Source organism: Neofelis nebulosa, chromosome 8, assembly GCF_028018385.1.
Source record: "Neofelis nebulosa isolate mNeoNeb1 chromosome 8, mNeoNeb1.pri, whole genome shotgun sequence".
Taxonomy (NCBI): domain Eukaryota; kingdom Metazoa; phylum Chordata; class Mammalia; order Carnivora; family Felidae; genus Neofelis; species Neofelis nebulosa.
Genome location: NC_080789.1, coordinates 84,818,729 through 84,839,837, shown reverse-complemented (window position 1 = coordinate 84,839,837; position 21,109 = coordinate 84,818,729). Strand labels below are relative to the sequence as shown.

At 38.6% G+C, this 21,109-nt stretch overlaps 1 protein-coding gene across 9 annotated transcripts in view; it reads right to left on the bottom strand.

The window, feature by feature from the left end:
- The window catches only part of SOX5 (SRY-box transcription factor 5), a 1,021,816-nt gene that overhangs the window by 808,189 nt on the left and 192,518 nt on the right, over positions 1 to 21,109 (bottom strand). The window contains exon 4 of one of the 9 annotated variants that reach the window (XM_058743360.1): positions 20,231 to 20,338. The exons of the other annotated variants lie outside the window; for them this stretch is intronic. The gene's annotated coding sequence lies outside the window, so the exon portion shown is untranslated. The remainder of the gene's footprint in view (positions 1 to 20,230; positions 20,339 to 21,109) is intronic. 9 annotated transcript variants of the gene reach the window in all.

Below are 21,109 nucleotides of genomic sequence, written 5' to 3'. Positions count from 1 at the left end.
CAATGTCTGGACGTGGTCTGCTGGGGCAGGGTGGGTATGGTGGCCCAGTCTGTTTATCTACATTAGGGTTAATAAACAAGGGCTGACTTTGGACGTAACCAGTGGCCTTGTCTAATCCTGCTTGCCTCATCTCTTACAGATGTTCCTGGGAGCCCTCTTCCATAAACTCTCCACACATAATCTCCATCTCGGAGTCTCTTTCTGGGGAACCCATGCTAAAACAGCACACAAGGGCTTTCCTGTTTGTTTGTTTTTAAATCATCAGGTAAGTTATTTCATACTCATTACTTCATTAACTGCTTTCAAAGGTAGTGTATTTATAGAATGGATGTTTTAAGATCAACTTAGACCTGGACTGAACCAAATAAATTAAATTCCACCTATTATGACAATATCATAGCAAAACTTTGGTACCTGATTCACTACCCAGGGAATTAAAATCCAAGCAAGAGACTAGCTTGACCCAGTTAATCCACCTACAGGTTTTTTGTTCATTGGTCTCCCGCTAAAACTGGTAAACACTGCCATTAAAATATCCGGGAGCTAAAGCTGGTGAACGAGTATATGACTCTGGAGTGAACCAGCAGACACTAAATGGGCTTGTCTGATCTATACAACAGAGCGTTCAACCCAGCGATTTGAGCACATCCTTTCTGCTTCGTTGGTCACCAATGGATTTTCTGTTAAGTTCAATTGAGTCTGGCACTCTTTTTAGCCTTTCTCTTTTGAGGGAAAGGCTGATGCTGTTTAAAGGTCTTACTCAAAAGCAGAGTCCTTTGATTGAGAACCTCAAAAAAGACTATATCAAGAGCACACCTTTTAATACAGAGCTACACACTCCCTTATTTTAAGCCCAGCGAGGGAAGCCTAATTGTCAGAAGGATTTTTTTTATTAGTTCATTTTTATGAAGTGCACATCCCCACTGTGGCAGTTGAATCTGGGGAGAAGACTCAGTGAGAACACTGATCCATTGTATAAATTTAGTGCAGTCAGTGGTTCTAGCTCTAAGAGCCATTTGGGCAACCAAATCAAATTTGTATTGTTTTTGGCTCTTCGGGCCTCCTAACCTAGGAAAAAGGCACAGTGCTACAGAAATATCACAATATAAAAGTCCTTATGTTGTGAAGTAATTTTAAAAGTGATTAGCAATCTACTTGCAATAGAGTTTTAGTTTGAAAAGGTATGTGGGTGCAAAAGTACTTGATTAATAAAAAAATCAATACCATCTCTTGATTCTCTACTTTTATAATTATGATTTAAAATAGGAAAAAAAAATACTAGTCAGAGATATGCTTCTCAATTGTCTGTTGGCTCTTAGATCTAACTAAACCTTATTCAGTTCTACATCACAGGGGCTTAAAACTCACCCATAATATTTCTCCAGGCTTCATTGCTAACTAGCTTTAAATCACATTCTTACAATGAGAAGAAGAGTCAGAAGAAGTGGCAGGAGAGAGAAGCCTACTGTCTCTACTTCAGGAAACATCTTTACCAACAGCTGTACTCCCTTGGGGCAGGGGGTCTAGTTCCCACAAGACAGCCCCTCCCTCTAAAGGCAGCCGACATGTGGAGTCCAGCCGCCACTGGCCAGACTTGGCTCCTGAGTTCTGCTAACAGTGCCTCCTCCCCTGGTTCCTCCAGCTCTAAAGGTAGTAGTGGCTTCCTGCTCTCGCTCGTCTCCATCTTAACTAATGCCTTGTGCTGAATTATCTCTACAGAACCATCGGACACGGGCTCTGTTTTCCTGACTGGTGCCCAACTGACACAGAGACAATCCAAAATTACTTTAGAACCAGGTCCTAATTTATGGCCACATATTGTTCTAGATGTCTTCTTTTAAATTCTTTCTGCCCAGAATTTGCAGGAAATCTCAAATTATAAACAACACCAAACATTGGGATTGGGTTCTCAGATTGGCCCATGAACTTTGATTAAAACTTAAAAAAAATTTTTCTGTCACTATTTTTACTTATTTTTATTTTCTCAGTTTTACTAGGGATAATTGACAAAAACTGTAAGATGTTTAAAGCGTACAATGCAATTTGATATACATGTACACTTTGAAAAGATTTCCCCCCTTTGATTTAACACATCCATCACCTCATATATATCCAATCCCCCCCCCTTTTTTTTGTAAGCTCTACGCCCAATCTTGGCTTAAACTCATGACACTGAGATCAAGAGTCACATGCTCTACCAACTGAGCCAGCCAGGCTCCCCACCCTGCACTCACTTTTAATTACTTCATCCAAATTCTTTAATCTCAATTTCTAACCAAATCTACACCCCCTATCTAGACTTCTCTGCTGAGTTGCAGACTTACATTATCTCCATTTTCTTACTAGTTATCTGTTTTAAAATTTTTTTAATATTCATTTATTTTTGAGAGAGACACAGAGTGTGGGAAGGGGAGGGGCAGAGAGAGGGAGACACAGAATCTGAAGCAGGCTCCAGGCTTCAAGTCATCAGGTCAGCACAGAGCACAACATGGGGCTCAAACTCATGAACCGTGAGATCATGACCTGAGCCAAAGTCGAAGACTTAACCGACAGAGCCACCAGGGGCCTCTCTTACTAGTTGTCTTTAATGGGATGTCCTACATGCATCACAAATTTACTCTAGACCCATCTGAACCAATTGTCATCTTGCCCATCTTGTTTCTTTGATTATTTGCTATTAAAATCCTCATAGTTATCAAGGTCAAAAACTTTGACATAATCCAAGGACTTCCTCCTTTCTTTCACATCCAGTTGGTCACTAAGGCTTACAGAGTATACATCCTCAATAGCTCTTAACATATCTTCCCTATTATCTATTATTCCTCCTGCCACTGCCTTAGGTTAGAAAGTCCTCTCTTCTTTGGCCACTTCAACAGCTTCCTAACTGACTTCCCTGACGTTAGTCTTCCTACCCTTACATTCAACTCCACAATGCAACCAGAGTGATCTATCTAAATTATAAATCTGTCATTCATGTGATTTGTATTTATTTATAGGATCCACAAAGCATTCAGAATATACTACTAAATAGTAAATTAAAAGTTTTATCTGACTCCTACCTAATTTTCTTAGGCTCATCACTTCCCCATACCTACACTTCCCTCCTGCCACATCAGACTCATTTCACCATAAGTATGCACCTAATACCTACTTAACATCATTTATGCCTGTTGCTTAGAATGCATACACCCACTTTTTAACATATTTTTTTGAAAAAGAAAGCAAGTGGAAGAGGGGTAGAGGGAGGAAGAGAGGGAGGGAGAGAGGGAGGGAAGGAGAGAGGAAGGGAGGGAGAAAGGGAGAGAGACAGACAGACAGATATCTCACAACTGTGAGATCATGACCTGAGCCAAAATCAAGAGTCAGACACCACTTAACTGACTGAGCCACCCAGGAGCCCCTAAATCCACTTTTTAAAACTAGAAATTATCAATTGTTCTAGAAAGAAAGTTTAATGCTCATCTCATCTTATATCACAAATATATATATATATATATATATATATATATATATATATATATATATATGGAAGTAAGGGATTAGCATTATGTATCTAAAGTGTCATGTGAACTAAGTGCCAAACTAATGGCTTGTGTAGTCTCTTAGAGGTCTAGACTGTCTTCTTACTCAATGTCTTTGTCTTCCTCCACTCCCTATGATAGATCTGCATGTATCACTTCTCTTCGAGTTCTTCTCTTGATAATTTATTCCCTCTACTTTACAATCTTTCATTCAAGGTCATGGCAACATAGAGAAAGAGAAGTAAGGTAAACCAGCTTGCTCCTTGGCTCTTTACTTCCTCCTGGTCCCAACTCATACCCTTTACTGTTTGAACTCAATACAGTCCTTTAGGGAAAGACAAAAATGAGGACACAGAAGAAATTCACATATATATAGATTATATATTATTAACATGGTTTTTGGTTAATATATAATATGATTAATATATTGTATATGATTTATAATCATATAATTATATGATTGATAGGAGATAAATATAATAAATAGAACATATATCTATTTGTAAAACTGAGCTAGGGTGTCATAACATTCAGTCAAGGTCATTAATCTGCTCTCAGCTTCACATCTGGTAGATTATGTCTTATTGAATCCTAAAGACAGTATAGGCACATAGCAGAGACTTAATAGAAAGTTCCTGTCAAAGAGTAAGCATCTCTGCTTGAGCCACAGCTAAGAAGTTGGCTCTGAGGGGACGAATCCAAGGCAGAAATAAGCAGTGAAGAAAGGGAAATATTTGGTGGGAACAGGGGAAGCAACACTTGCAGCCAGGAAGCCAAGTGTAAGATGTATAAAGTGTAAACTTGGGGATTTTTGGCAAAAAGGTTTTAGTACTACTTTATAATTTTGGAGGATGTAAGAATTTAGGCACCTGAGAATACACTGCCATACACATCAAAGAAATGGAAATCATGTGAAACACAAATGATGCCTTGAAAATCTCTTTTATATTCCTTATCTTTCCACCGTGTGCTCTCATTGCTACTTGGCAGGCTTGCAATTTGGCATTTGGAACAAACTGCAACAATGTGAAGAGCGTCTCTGGCAGCACCAAGGACTACTGTTCTCTCTGAATAGTGCCATACCAAGTTTCCAAACTAGAGAGGAGTACAGATGACCACTGCATCACACCGTTTCACTGACAACACAAAGCCAGAGAGACCAGCCTCCATGATCTCACGAGTCGACCTTTTTCAAACATTCAAATGACTGTACAGTTCTCATCACTTAGAGAATGCTTCTGTGCTTCTCATTCTAAGTGGAATTCGCCAACTGAAAGGGATGTGCTTGGGTGGTCTTTTTTTAGTGCACACCAATGTGCTCTGAATAACTGAAAAATATTTTTGACAAAGGTCAAAAAGGCTTCAGGCGGAAATACAAAACAAAGGCTTGTACTCTAAAAGCAAAACTTGGAGGATGTTGATTCTGCACCCAATCATAAAGCGTATTATTGAAAATGAACTCTTATCAGCAAATGAAACCATCTGGGTCCCAGTTACACTTATAAAGAGGAAATCTGGGTTGCTTATAAAGCCCACCAAAATCATACAAAAGAATGTGTACACATACCATATGGTACGAGAGACTTTTAATGATTAACAAAAACAAACAAATAAAAAAAAAACCACCGTATTTGCTCAGCCTGATTACATGCTAATGGCCAAAGAAGCAGGTTCTTCTGTTCAAATGCACTGTGATACAGTACAGCCATATTTCTCAAACTGGTATGTCAGCTGGACTCCTGAGGCTGTGTGGTGGTATGATGGAGTAAGGCAATATCGTGGGTGAGACAAGTCCTAACTTCCTGGTATGTCAGACTTGGAAAAGAAAACTAAATAATTTGAATGTAACTCAAACATTATTTTATTTCAGCATGAACACAACTATGTTGTAGGACAGGAGGCAAAATTCACAAGGAATTTTATCAGAAATACTAAAGTTCATAGGACTTTCACTTTACAAGATTTAGGGTGACCCAATCTTCAGGGCCTCTGACTACAGACTCCAAGGTTCCGCTCATGTTCTAAGTGCCTGAACACTCTCCAGGGACTCTGGACTCCCCAGCCCTTTTTCTCAGCTGGTTTTTCACTGCACAGCCATTCAAAAAGTGCTTTCTTGCTCAATTACTTCATGTTTCAGCTGAATCTTCCAAACTATTTAAAAATCTCATTAAGAACAGGGTCAAGGTCTTCTCATACCTTTACTTGTTAATGAGTACATGAGGTATTACCAAAAGTCATTTTAACAATAAAACTATGAATATTGATACTCCAAATGAAAAATTTAGAAATTAACACTTGCGAATTCTAAAAGAATGACAGTGTTATTGCACGTAACCATTTAGTCTTCGTATGTAAAATTACCTTAAAAGATTAAATATTTTCATCTCCATTATGTCTTTTGAAATACTTAAATTCTTTTTTTTAAGTTTATTTATTTTGAGAGACACACACAGGCAGAGACAGAGAGAGAGAAAGAGAAGGCAAAGGGAGGAGCAGAGAGAGAGAGGGAGAATCCCAAGCAGACTTCATGGGATCAGTGCAGAACCCAATTCAGCGCTCGAACTCACAAAACTGTGAGATCATGACCTGAGTGAAAATCAAGAGTCAGACACTTAACTGACTGAGCCACGCAGGTGCCCCTGGGTTATTTAAACTCTTAAACTGCATGGAGATAAACTAGGAAGTTTATCCCCACCTCACTGAAGGCATTAACAGAATTGTCATGAAGGAGGACATACCAGTCTCGGGTACCACTGACTTAATTTGGAGATTGTTCACATTAGCTGCACGCTTTTTCTGTTGCTCCTTAAATACACCTATTCCTTCTGTTCTACTGTTGCACATTTAGTGTAAACGGGCAGCCCAAAAAGGTGTCCTTCTCATTTCATCCCATAAACCACTCATACTGCGCTGTCTCAGGGTTTGATTGTCTGATCCAAGTATACTTGAACTCCATCAGCTGTAAGTTTCCACTGATATGTCATCCTATTATGAATCTGTTTCTGCTTTTCCTCAAAGTCAAACTTCCAATCCTCCAGATTCAGACTCCTCTATTGAAATGCAGGGGAATGAACATCACTGCTGCATTGAGGGAAATTTTCTCAGAATCCTTCCACGTTACTGATAATCTTAGATAAATGTCAGGTGAGAAGTGGGTAAGAAAGGTCAGATGACAAGTTTCAGAACTGCCATGACGTTGTGAATCATGAATAGTAGAGAATGATATTCCAAAGTAGGATAAAATTTCCAGACATATTTAAAACAGAAAAAATATATATGAGGACTATAGCATAAATGTATTATTTTACTGAGGCAGATATACATCTTTTCAGAGCTACTGATACTTTAAATAATGTTTTTTTTTTCATCAAAGAAAATCAGTACGTAAGGGGTATCTGACAACAAGACACGTTTGAATTATAGTAACTTTTGCTTTTACTTAAGAAAACATATTTAAATGATCATAGCTGTCATTCTGGTAAACTTTAAAATTCCATATGATGGGGCGCATGGGTGGCGCAGTCGGTTAAGCGTCCGACTTCAGCCAGGTCACGATCTCGCGGTCCGTGAGTTCGAGCCCCGCGTCAGGCTCTGGGCTGATGGCTCGGAGCCTGGAGCCTGTTTCCGATTCTGTGTCTCCCTCTCTCTCTGCCCCTCCCCCGTTCATGCTCTGCCTCTCTCTGTCCCAAAAATAAATTAAAAAAAAATAATAATAATAAAATAAAATAAAATTCCATATGATAACAACTCTAAGATGAGACCACAGTATTAAGCTATCTGTCATGAAATGACCCTGCTAAGTGAAGTTCTAGACAGTTTTCAGCAAAGTACCCAATACTAATCGCTTAAACTTAGGGCCTCCAGAGTCTCTGAAACCACTGTAGTGAGGATTAATGAACTGACCTGGTCCCAGAAAACTTCTAGAGACGCTTTGAAGTACTTTCAAGTATAAAATGAATGCAATGTTTTAAGTAGTGGTTCACTGGTATTTTACCAAGGCAGACAGATATAAAAGGAAATTCTTTCAGGTTGCAGTCACTTCAATAACAAGATAGTTAACAAATAAAAATGAAACCTCACCAAGTTAACATACCACTTCTCAATATTTTTTAATTGTTCAATAAGAGACATGAACCATAACATTAATAGGTGAGTCAATTACTATTTTTGAAACAAAATGGATAACGTTTATCATCTCCTAAGATACAAAGAGCCCTACGAAGGAAAGCTAAAATGTAGTGGAGATAATGCAGTCCAAACTCCTTCCATGTCTAATGGTCCTTCTATGATCAACCTCTTCTATGTCCCTCCAAGAATATCATCTGCTACTATGTGACGATCTTTTAATTCAAACATACCTAGCTCTTTCTCAGTCCAGGGATTTATATTTGTGGACTGCTCTGCCTAGAAAGCTGCCTTTGGCTCAGGAGAGAGCGGGCTCCATGGCACAGGGCATATCTCGGACACGGCTTTGCTATATTCACAACAACTTACCTAATGAGGTGCCCCCCTTTTCCCAGGTCCTCTCTGTCATATAGTCTTCCATACTTCCTTTTTTAAAATGTTTAATATGGTTAAGTACATATACTATTTACTATCTTAACCATTACGGTGTACCGTTTACTAGTGTTAAATATATTCATGCTATCGTGCATGCTATCTCCAGAACTTTTTTCATCTTGCAAAACGGAAACTCTATACCTGTTAAAAAACAAATTCCCTTTCCCACCTTGTCCCAGAACCTGGCAACTACCATTCTACTTTCTATGATTTTAACTAGCCTAGGAACCTCATATAACTGGAATCATATTGTACTGTGTCTTTTGTAGCTGGCTTATTTCCCTTAGCCTAATGACCTCCAGGTTCATCCATGTTGTAATATGTGTCAAAATTTCCTTCCTTTTTTAAGCTGAATAATAATCCATTGTAGGTATATACCACATTTTGTTTATCTATCCATCCACTGATGGGCATTTGGGCTACTTCGACCTTTTGGCTATTTTGTTTAATACCATCATGAACATGGGTATACAAATACCTCTTTGAAACCCTGCTTTTGGGGCGCCTGGGTGGCTCAGTCGGTTAAGTGTCTGACTTCAGCTCAGGTCATGATCTCACGGCTTTTGAGTTCAAGCCCCAGGTCGGGCTCTGTGCTGACAGCTCAGAGCCTGGAGCCTGCTTTGGATTCTGTGTCTCCCTCTCTCTGTCTCCCTCCCTCCCTCTCTCTCTCTCTCTCTCTCAAAAATAAATAAACATTTAAAAATTAAAAAAAAAAGGATAAACCCTGCCTTCAATTATTTTGGATACCTACGCAGAAGTGTACTGCTGGATCATATGGCAAATCATATGTTTAATTTGGGCTCCATACTGTGTTCCATAGCAGCTATCCATTTTGTATTTCTACCAATAGTGCACAAGAGTTCCAATTTCTCCATATCCTCATGAACGCTCATTTTATATTGTGAAGGGCTTTTTGTAGTAATCATCCTGATGAATGTGAGGTGGTTCTACATTCCTTTTTAGCGTGTATCTACCTTTGTTCATTTATTCATTTTTTAAAAATTTCTTACTAAAGCAGTTTTTGAGATAGACTTGCCAAAGGAGATAGAGAAACCAATAAAAAAGATGTGATAGCTTCTTTCTAAAATGGTTTGGGTATAGTCTGGAATTCAAAGCGAGTAAAATCAAGTCAAAGTAAGTATCTTACTCAGTGTGTACTGGCAATAAGCACCAGAGCTAAAAAGGCTCTTCATTATTCCTTCCATAGAAAGCTTAAAACTGAGTGAGCCCAGCCTGAACCGGGATCTGCTCTCCCTCACTTACTTGTTCAGATGATGTTTGGTCAATTATTTCACCCTCACTTCCTCATGTGAAAATGGAGATAAAAGAACTCACTTATTGGAGTGGGGTGTCTGTTTGTGTGAGAATTAAATGACCATATCTGGGACATAAGAAAATGGCCAATAAGTAGTAGATATTATGCTTAATTACACACTTTTGCCTGCATTGTTATGTTACAAAATTCCTGCACGTAGTCATGAAATTTAAATACCACCAATTTACTATCTCTTATGGTCTATGGAGCAAATGAAAATTTAAAACTATAATAAACTTACTCATTAGTCATGATTTCCTGCTTTATCATCTGTACCTCTATCCTTATCTTATTCATCATTGTATCCCCAAGTCCTAGCAAAATATTCAACCCATAGTAAACATACAACAAAATATTTAATAGGCATGGCAATGATTATTCATATATCCCTAGTTAGGATTCTACAACTTGCTTGTCACTGTTGTGCAGAGTTCTGTGGGACTATTCCAGGAACTCCTAGAAAAAGGGTTAAGAAATAGAGACGAATTTTGATATTTTTCTGTCTGAGAAGCAGTCCCAGATCATTAGCAGTTTGTGGAGAGCCACCGAATTAGAGTGGCCTTTAGGTAACTAGGTTGAAAGAACTGCTTAAATTCCTTTCCACTATACTTAAAGTATCATTTTTATTGTTATTAAAAATTGCTAATGTCAACTGAATGAACATGTTACCCAGTTCATGGCAGCCTAAACTGCTGAGGTAAGAAATTATAATGAATAGTTATTAGAGTGCAAACCATTACATGAATGCAATGGGGAGTCACAGAGCAACAACTAGATAATTTCTGTCTAACTATTGGGTAATTAATGCAGTAAGAAAATAACATGTACATATTGGAAATGAAGGATTATAGATTATTTGCACTTATTTTCTTTCCGTGGCAATTAAATTAACTATCTTTGATTTCTCACCTGTTACCATGGTTATTTTCGGTGATCCAGGTCATTAATGTCTTGAATATAATAGTTACATTAAAATTACAGCTCTTTCAACTTTGCAGAAAGATTCTAAAGGTACTGTGAAAGAGAAAGCTGTTGGCTTAAGGGAAAAGTGCTGCCTGTTGAATGAAATTGTTTAATCATCTTAAAGCCAAGCAGTCCCATACTTTGTTCCTTCCTGATTTCCTCCTGTAGTATCACTGAGATTTTGTTCACATTGCACAGTAATGAATAGACAGGTGTTTTTGTGACAGTAAATTTTAACTATGCTATTAACTACCTACTTATGTTGTTAATTCTTCCTCTCAATAATGAGAATGACAAGTTCTCTCTACCACACTATAGAAAATTTGGGGGTGGGGAGAAAGGGACAGTTGTGTGGCTCAACTGATAAAGCATCTTACTCTTGATTTCGGCTCAGGTCATAATCTCACAGTTGTGAGATCGAGCCCCATGTTGGGCTCCATGCTGGGCATGGAGCCTGCTTAAGATTCTCTCTCTCCCTCTCCCCTTACCCCTCTCCTGCTCATGCACACACACATGCGTTCTCTCTCTCTCTCCCTCTCGAAAAAAAGGAAGAAGAAGAAGAAGAAGAAAGGAAGAGAAAATACAGGGAAAATAATATATATTAATTATATTATGAGAAACAAATATTGAAACAAAATCAACTCTCAATTCTCTAAAAAGAAAAAAAAATGTGAATAACAAACCAAGCTCCATTGGGGCCATGACAACAGGGTCCAACAGCTTCATGCCATAAATCACTGCCATGAGACTTCTCTCTGGAATATATATCCCACTAATCATGGCTGATGCTGACTAAATGTGAGAGTCATACTGTAAAAATCAAGGCAGTATTTTCCTAATTCTTTTTTTTTTCTAGTTGATTTCTGTTTTCAAAAGTTAGTTTACTCATATACTTATGGGTTTATTTATCCATCTACTCAATTATTAACTTGTTGGGGCCTTGATTTTATGTTTTGTGGGGCTTTGTACTCTGTCCTCTTCTTCTCTTATTATATGTCTTCTTCCTAAAGCACCCATCTAATCTCCAGCATCCCCCTAATATATCTGGGCCCAGGGCAAGCAGATAAATGGAGGCACCCCTTCTCTGTGGCCAGCCCCTCTCAAACAGCTCTCCTCTGGCCATCCTTGGACCTAGGGTTACACATTCCAGGGCAAAGTATGACCCCTGAAGGACAGACCACGCAAAGAGCTTGCACAGGCCTCATCAACAGGTATGAAGTCTTTGGACAGAGAATTACAAGGTATAAATTTCGTGGAGCATGTCTAAGATAGGGTCTAGTAGATTTTTCATCTACCCAGGAGCGAAGGAAGAAGCCGAGAAGAGTGAGGCAGAAGGCCCTCTAACGCACAAGGTACATAGAAGGGGTTCCAGTATCCCAGATCATATTTTACAAAGAATATGATATACCTGAAAAGCAGACAACAATAAATTGACTGCCTTAACTAAATTCCATATCTTAAATCCTCTCTGTCTCCAAAAGCTGTCCTTCTTGCCAATAACTTGTATCAATGTGTTATGTCAAAACAGGAATATGACATGGTGACTCACAAGTTCAGATACAAGATTTGTATACCCTCAATGCAACAACCTTTTTATTTGAACAAAGGAGGGAGTCCAGAAGATGAAATCTTCATTTCCTGTAAATAAATTTTTGAGGGGCCTCTTCGCTACTTATACTTCTTGCATTGAGTTATGACAATTTAAAAAAAATTTCCAATGTTTATTTATTTTGAAACAGAGAGAGAGAGAGAGAGAGAGAGAGAGAGAGAGAGAAAGCAAGGGAGAGGCAGAGAGAGGAGACAGAATCCCAAGCAGGCTCTGCACCATCGGCACAGAGCCTGATGCAGGGCTCAAACTCACGAAGTGCGAGATCATGACCTGAGTGGAAATCAGAGTTGGACGCATAACCAATTGAGACATCCAGGTGCCCCATGTTATGCACAATTTTAAACTTCATCTCAAGAGTGCACCAACAAGCCTAAAGCACTGCTTTTACATTCCTCTTTAACGTCAGAAAAATATAGAAAAGGTTTGAAGCCAGGCATTCAGATGTTGCTGGAACAGAGAATGAGAAATGGTGGCAGGTTGACAGATTACTAGAAATATGTGGCAATGGGGGAGGTCCCCTGCATAAATGAGCACTTTTCTTCTGTTGATTCATTCATTCCTTCACTTAACAAATATTTCTTAAGAACCTACTATATCCTACCCACTGTTTGAGGAATTAGAGAATCAGTGATGAACAAAAGTATCAAAAGTCCATACTCTTGGTTATAACTCAAGGTTATAGTCTAAGTGATTAGATTAAAATTGGCCAAACCATTGCATTAATATAAAATTACAAACTGTGAAAAATGCTCTGGAGGAAAATTCAAGGTATTCTAGCCTAGTATATAACAGGTGGACTCAAGGGATGCCTGGGTGGCTTAGTCGATTGGGCATCCAACTTCAGCTCAGGTCATGATCTCACAGTTGGTGGGTTCGAGCCCCATGTTGGGCTCTGTGCTGACAGCTCAGAGTCTGGAGCCTGCTTCAGATTCTCTGTCTCCCTCTCTGCCCCTCCCCTGCTTGCCTTGAGCGTGCTCTCTCTCTCTCTCTCTCTCTCTCTCTCTCTCTCAAAAATAAACAAACATTTAAAACAATTTAAAAAATAACAGGTGAACTCAATCATATCTGGGACATCAGTAAAGGCTCTCCTGAGGAAATGTCATTTCAGCTGATCTGAAATGAATAAGTTGGACATGAATAGCTTACTAGCCAGAAAGAAATGAAAACTCAATGGCCCTGAGATGGAAAGGAAATACACTATGTGTGAAAAACTGAAGAATGGCCAGTTGGCATAGAGAGCGGAAAGCGAGTTCTAAAAGAGTAGCACAGATCATGCAGGGTGTTGCAGGCCATGTACACATTCTGGTCTTTATCCCATGCACAGTGGGATAGAGAAGGGGGGAGGCCTATGATCAGATATGCATCTTTAATCTTTTTGTAGTATTGAGCATCAACTAGAGCACAGGGTGAGAAGATATAGAAAAGACTCTCAATAGAGAGGTGATTGCAGAATCCTGGAAATATGGAACCTTGGCCCAGGATGGATGCTGGTGAAGATAAAAAGTTGACATATGAACAATAGTTTAGGGGGGTAAAATCAACCTAGGATGTCAAAGAAAAATGAGAGGGAGCATGATGCTTTGGCTAACACAAGATGTATGGGGATGTCATTAGTTAAGACATGCACCCTGAAGAAGAATCAAGTTTGGGTGGGTGGAGAGGAGTTCCATTTTGCATCTGAAGGCCTAAAACACAGGGTGGTAAATCCTCATTTCCCTGATAAAATGTTCATGATTGATATCATAAAAAGAGAGGTCCAATCAAGAACTCTTAAACTGAGAATGAGAGATTTTTTTGTTTGCTTACCTCTATCAACTCAGTCTAAGAATAAAAACTAAGAAACTATGTGTGTGTGCATGTCTTTTAACTCTCAGTTTTTAAGTTTAAAACTTTTTAAAACCTCATTAATATAATGAATTTACAAGAGTTTAAAGCTGGAAAAGATCACACAAAGTGTATAGAGTTGAAAAATGTGCTTCCCCAAAGCTTGTGATTTGCCCAAAGTTACTCAGTGACTGAATGATATTGTCAGAAACCAGCTCCAATTCTGGTAACCAGAGCAGTGCTCTTTCCGTGACAGGGATAGTGTGCTTCCTAGTCTGGTTGACAGCCCACATCACCTGGGGGCGAGGAGTAGGGAGTGTGGAATGGATTTTACACACACACATGCTGGACCCTCATCCCTAAGATTCTCTTCCCCGGCAATCTGGAGTCCAAGGGTCTGTACTTTTAAATGCCTTCCAGGTGTTGAAGACTGGCCTGATTCAGGACCCGGTATTTTTAATACCCTATACTACCTCTCCTTAGACCATTATATAAGGTTTGTAAATAGAGATTTAAAAAACAATTTTTTTTCTAATTAAATACCTCCAGTTTATAAGGCAACTAAATGTGTTCATCATAAAAAATATTCATCACTGGAGTGAAATCAAAGGTTGAAAATTCAGTTTGACATAGATGTGAAATATAAGAGGCTTTACCATTGCTATCAAAATATAACATATTTCCAGTACAAAAACAATCCATTATATATCTCCTTTTTATAAAATAAAAATCACTTGGTTGTGCTCAGTTTTTTTAGAAATTAAAAATAGTTTTGTATTCATTAAGAGTAAATGTCTAATTTAGTTATTTCACTTTATGCTTTATTTTTTATTTTTTTCTTCCTTTAAGAAAGATACAACAGGTCAAAATCCAGTCCAACCTATTCTTTGTGTATTCTAAAAACACAAAATGACCCCCCCCAAAAAATATGGAGGGGGGATGTTGTAAGACTGAAAATTTTTGTATAAGCAGCATTAATACCAGATTTTATAAACAATGTAAACAAGAGAGTAAACTTGGAAAATTGAGCAAAATTGGATACTACCAATAAAGCAAAAAATAATCCTGTAAGTATTGATAATCAACCTAGACCTCAGTGAAAGGAGTCACAGGGATCAAAGTGAAACGAAGCAGTTATGAAGGACATAAACGAAGGCACAAAAGGGGGCAGGGATTGTAGGTAGGGAACTAGCACATCTGGCTTTAGTAGAGAATTGAATATAGTGAGTTATTTTTGTCTGACTGACCATTATGCCACAGAAACATGCAAATGCTTTCCTGGTTTCTTTCTTTTCAGATTCCATAGCACCTTTGTTTCTCTCTGTTCCTTCTCTCTCTCTCTCTCTCTCTCTCTCTCTCTCTCTCTCTCTCGGTGGCCATTAACTATACTGACAGTTTGACAGGCTGAAATAAGGAAATAAAACACTTAAACATTGTTTCCTGATGTATGCATTCATCTCTGCTGCCAAACACAGATATTGAGGAGATACTTCACTCCTCCTGTCAGCTCACTAAATTACACCCCAGCTCGCAGGCAACACTGAACTCAGGTCTCTCCCTCCCAATGAGGCTCAGTTCCTTCCAGAAGAATATGCAAAGGCTGCCTTCCTTCTTGTTGCCGAACTACTTCCTTTATCATTTTGAATACCGAATTTTCTTAAGCTATGGATTAGATGTCTAAGAGCTGGTTACTTTCCTACTTTTTAAAAGCTGTCAGAATTCAGTTTTATTTCTTAGAGTGTGATGCGATGAGTAATGGCAAATGAATACTAAACCTTTGGTTAAAGGTCTACCCGTTTTACAACCAAGGAAGAGTTCTGACCTTTCAAAACTAGATACTGATTAAGCTAACACTGATTCTCTGGATAGGTCCAGTGATAGGCAGAAGAAAGGTTGATCAGGACATCCCAAAATGTACCATATCACAAAAAACAGATGCTTCCTCCATTATTATTTGCATGGGGCAGCTAAAGTCAGACACCTGTACAGCAAACGTGGAAAGTCTTACAAATAAAAATTTATTTCAGAGGAGACTGATGGGGATTAAATTTTGAGAGAATAATAGATGAGAGGGATAAAAGGAGGGATAGCGGCTTTCAATTGGTTATTACCTGCTTTTAACCACATGAATATGAAGAAGGAGAAATTTCAAAGCAAAATATTTAAGAATCGAAAACAGAAAGGATAACAGAAGTAAATCGCTCACACTTCTTTGCTTTATTCTCTCAACAACACTGATTTAGCAACTACTATGTAGAGTGTACAAGTGTATGTCCTCTGAACGATGCTAAAGGCTCTCCCACATGTAGCCTGCCTGGCTCCTAAGGAACTTCCAGTCCTAGAAGACATGCCACAGTCATCAGGAACTAAGGGCAAGGTGGAAGGTATTTCCAAATGGAGGTACAGATAAAATGCTGTGGAAATTCACAGGAGGAAGGAATGCACCAACCCCCACTATCTACACTTAGGAAATCACAACTCCGTTGGCTAAGAGATCAAAAAACTCCCCTATTTGGAGACTTAAATATTTCATTGTAATTACTTGTTTTATGTTATGTGCCTTCTCTGTCAGGCTGTAACATCTGTGAGTCCCCATGCCTTATCTTCTCTCTTCATGACTATACTTTCAAAACTGACACAGTGGGTGGCACATGACATACTTACTCCCAATAAATATTTTTTGAATGGATGAGTGAATTATCTTGTGATTATGAGCACTGACTGAATCTGACCTCCTGAGAATGGTTTTCTGAGTTTCCGATTCATATAATTCCCTAACTTCTAGAGAAGATCACCAATAAAACAGATGGGGGACTCGCATAAAACTGCTGGACACCCCAATGATCATAGCATACTATATTTAACTAGCACAACTGCCAAAACATAGCCATGACCAAATGACCAGGTTTGTAGAATTAGGGTTTCCTTTTACTCATAAGGAGCCTCTTCTACAATCAGATAATCGTTACTGATTACAGGATTAACCGTGAAGGTGATGCACAAGAAAACTTTCTGTAGTGTTTCTTTCTCTTCTTTGCTTCATATTTTTTCCAAGGAAAAATACTTTTTTAAAAATGTCCTTGCACCATCATCCAAGAATGGCAATCCAGCTATTGCTAATATAAATTATCAATACAAGTGAAAAGTTACTACAGTGAAGATTAGAACACAGTAATGAAAGCATAGGTCATTAAACAAATCCATTTGAAGAACAGTTCAACCAGATAAGATTAAATACTTTTACAATAAACTATCTAGCATCCAAATCATTTTGCTTTATCAAATGTCATCTGAAATAATATTAGCTACTATTTACTAAGCATTTATTTATAGGCACTAGGCATGGTGTTACAGGACTATTTCTTCACGGAAGTCTCAAGATTACCTTATGAAAGGGTAATCTTTATCCCCACATCACAGATAAAAACACTGAGGCATGGAAAGACTCTCCTGGAAGTTGGCGAATCCAAATCCACCACGGTCTGAAACTCCAAACCATTTATTTCCATTCCAACTATTCCACTCTCAGCCATCATTATATAATGCAGCAATTATGTTTACTTTGGCTTAAAATTCTCAAATATTTCACAAGGAAATTCTTCTTAGTAGTGGTCATAACTTTAAGCTGAGCTCTTTCAAGTTACTATAACATGCAAAATACAAGCGTAGCTACCTGACTTGAAAAATATATCAATCATAACATAACATTTGTTACCTCATTGAAGAAGACTGAAGCAAGCTGTCTGACTCAAAATACCATTTTGATTATGGAATAAGGGATTATACATGAGGCTAGGGTTGAGCAAAGCCCTGAGAGTTGAGTCTTGCTGGGGTTTGAGGGTAAGTCAGGACATAAACAGCAGGACACTTTTCACTAATTTCTCCCATGCCTCTTGCTTTTGCTTTGTCCCACAGTTTTCTGAAATGTCTTGACAAGATGTTACCTTTTAAAACATTGAAAGGGGCACTTTGGGAAAAAAAAAATTGTTCTTCTTATTCCCCTTTAGCCATAATTTGGGTGAAGTATGAATAATTCTGACCACAAAAACTACACTCTGTTGTAATGTATCGCCTTCTAATGGTTTCTTCTGGACTTAAGGGGTCAAAAGAAAAACCTTGGTTTTGCCATGCCCCCAGATCCTTCTCTAAATGTAATTAACATATATTTTATTAAGGGATAAGAAGGTTAAGATTTTTGTCCTCAGCTTCTGAGACAACAAAATGATTTTATACATATCCCACCCTTAACCAAAGACTATCTCCTATCACCACACTTACATCTGTCTTCAATTCTATTTATCTTTTTATTTATACATACTTTAGGGAGAGAGACAGAGAGCACAAACAAGGGAGAGGGGCAAAGGGACAGAGGGAGAGGGGGAGAGAGAAGGAGAGAGACAGAGAGAGACACTCTTAAGCAGGCTCCACATTCAGCATGCAGCCCAACACAGGCCTCGATCCCACGACAGGATCATGACCGGAGCCAAAATCAAGAGTTAGGTGCTCAACTGACTGAGCCACCCAGGTGCCCCTCTCCTCAATTCTATTTTAAAACTGAATATTCACTCGTAATAACACTAGATCTTTAGCTCATAATATGGAAATATAGGTAGTAGAGAGAAAATAGAAATGGCAGTGGAACTGTACAGAGACAAGAAAAAGAAGGAAGGAAAAAAAGATGGAAGGGAAGGAGACAGCGTCTTTTTGTTTAGTCCACACCCTCTGGTAAAGTTAGAGGTTTGCTGTAAGATAAAATTGCCTCTTTCACTACTCAATGATATTTTATGTCTATGTAACTTCCTTCTCAAATAGGTTAATTACAGAGGCAATTAGTCTAGCTACACACAGGATGTCACTATTCCCTTATATATATAGAACCAGCACACATGTTTCAGGCAGAGAAAAATATCTGTAAAGACCAATTTCAAAATGGAATAGAATTCTGTGCTGTGAGATGCTATTTTGCCTAGTTTGTGTTAAATTTCATTGTTTTCACCGTCCTTGTTTACTGAATAGCCTTTATGTCTTATTATTATTGTCGAAGTCCTCTGTGTGAACTAGGTAGGTCTGCTCAAATCAGAATAAAAAATCCAAAAAGGAGAGGTATCGTGGCACAAGGTAACTGAATAGGAATAAGTTGAGGCCTTATTAGCAAGGCAAATGGATAGGAAAAACGGAGCTGGAACTGAAAAAGCTAATTCTATATTAGTTTAAACAAATGTTCTGACCTATACAGCTCCTAGGTTTTTTGTGCAAGTACTGTATTTTACATATTCAGAGTTTGGAAATTAGGGACTACTGCAATTCTGAGAACAAAGGGTTCACAGCACGAGAAGCATTCGAAGTGAGCTTTTCTAAAAACTGACTATATGTAGCTCTGGGTAGCATGATCCAGTCTTGGTGACACATGTGGAATTCACAGGAAGAGCTGTTAAGTCACTAATAATGGCATCCATTTTAGCCTGAAACTACTAACTACTGATTATTGCTTATATATTTATCAAAACCAAAATGATAAAGTGCTGTTCAAAAGCATAAATTGCTGTATCTAGTACTAAATGCATATTCATAGAGGGCACTGTCCTTCTTGATGGTAGCTACCCAGGAAGACAAAACTGCAAGACACTAATGACACACTAACATCTGTGGTTCATTAGCTCGCTTGTTTACTGTGGCAATAGTGAAAGCAAGGTCCTAAGGTCAGATCCTCATATTAACCAGTGCATTCCTTTCTCTTCTTTGGCCATAGATTATTTTACTCACTTCTGACTGGTCGTCTCAAATGAGACTTGCCATTGGTCACAACAGGGCCTGAGAGAGAGATACAGTGACCATTAGTACAAGAAAAAGAACTCAAATCCTACTTCCTGCTGAACGATGGCTCCCCTGCCTTCTTTTCACAAACGAAGCACTACATACTGCTCAAATTCAACCTGGGAGTGTGTGTGTCAGCCCCGGGGATCCCTCTGCCCGGGTTTGAATCCTGGCTCCACCTCTTACTAGCTGTTGAGTCATGGCAAGTTACTCAATTTCTCTCTCTCTCTCTCTCAATTCTCTAAGCTAAAAAATGGGTATAATAATAGTACTTGGTTCCCAAGGGACTTAGGAGGCTTAAATTAGATGCTACGTGCAAAGACAAAGAGCAATAACTGGCAAAAAAAAAAAAAAGAAAGTCCTCAAAGATAGTAACTGTAAGTATTCTGTACTGAACACAAAGTGATGGGCTTTTTCTCATTTTACGTGCGTGTGTGTGTGTATTTAAATCTGGAGGTCTTGCATTTAAATTTAACGTCCTTTCAGAAAAAGAAGAATTTTACATGGTGGTTCAGATTCTACAGGATAAGAGAACTGATGTTTGTAAATCCCTCTCTCGACACCAGAATCTTCCCACAGTCTAGTCTGGTTCAGCGGTGTCTCTGGGATTTCAATCCAGCTTACCTGAGTGTATAGCAGCAGCAATGTAGAAACGGGCTTTCTTCCTCAAAAACGAATCCAAAGCTACTGCTGATGACACAGGGATGAGCAGGGAATGCAGTGATCTCCCTTCTAGAAGATGAGCAGTGCCACTCAGAACTTCTTAAGTAACTTTTGTGTAACAGATCATTGGCTTATTGCTTCTACTTGACCTTTTTGCCCTATTTCCTCTGGGAGTTTGTGAGTGGGTGAGTAAGCCAGCTTCGCAGCTAGGCAAATAAGTTGTTTTGACTATAGTGCCTACAGATACAGAGATATCTGCATATGCATATTCTTTCCAATGCATGCACCAGGATAGCTCCAGAAAGTATGACAATTAAAAATGTATTCCAGAAGTAATAAAGGAGCAAATTAGGAGATTTCCTTCAGTGTAATAGCCAAATAAATAATGTTTGTTATTACAAGTCACACACATGTGGTTTCAGTCTCATAATCTTTTCACGTGGGATTGCCTGATGAGATTTAGTCCTTTTGTGGAGGATATGCACCTCAAGTTTTAAAATTATTGATCTTGTATTTTTAGCCACCGTAACAGCTGATTTGAACTGACTTCATGGACAACCAGATCAATTGTGTAGATGGTACTACTTAGTCGGGCATGGGGGAAGGGAATCAACTGAAGCAGCCTATGAAATGGGCGATAAAATCACTATCAGAATAGACACTATAAACACAATAGAATTCTTCACAGCCCAGTTCTTCTTTACACAAATTAGGGCATAGAGCAATTCAAATCAGCTCCAATGCCAGGACTGTGTGATCAGGTAAGCAGTCAATACCAGGAGTCAGCAGAAAATCGCTATGAATCTGACAGTCAGTTATATGGGTATTATTCCTTCCTCT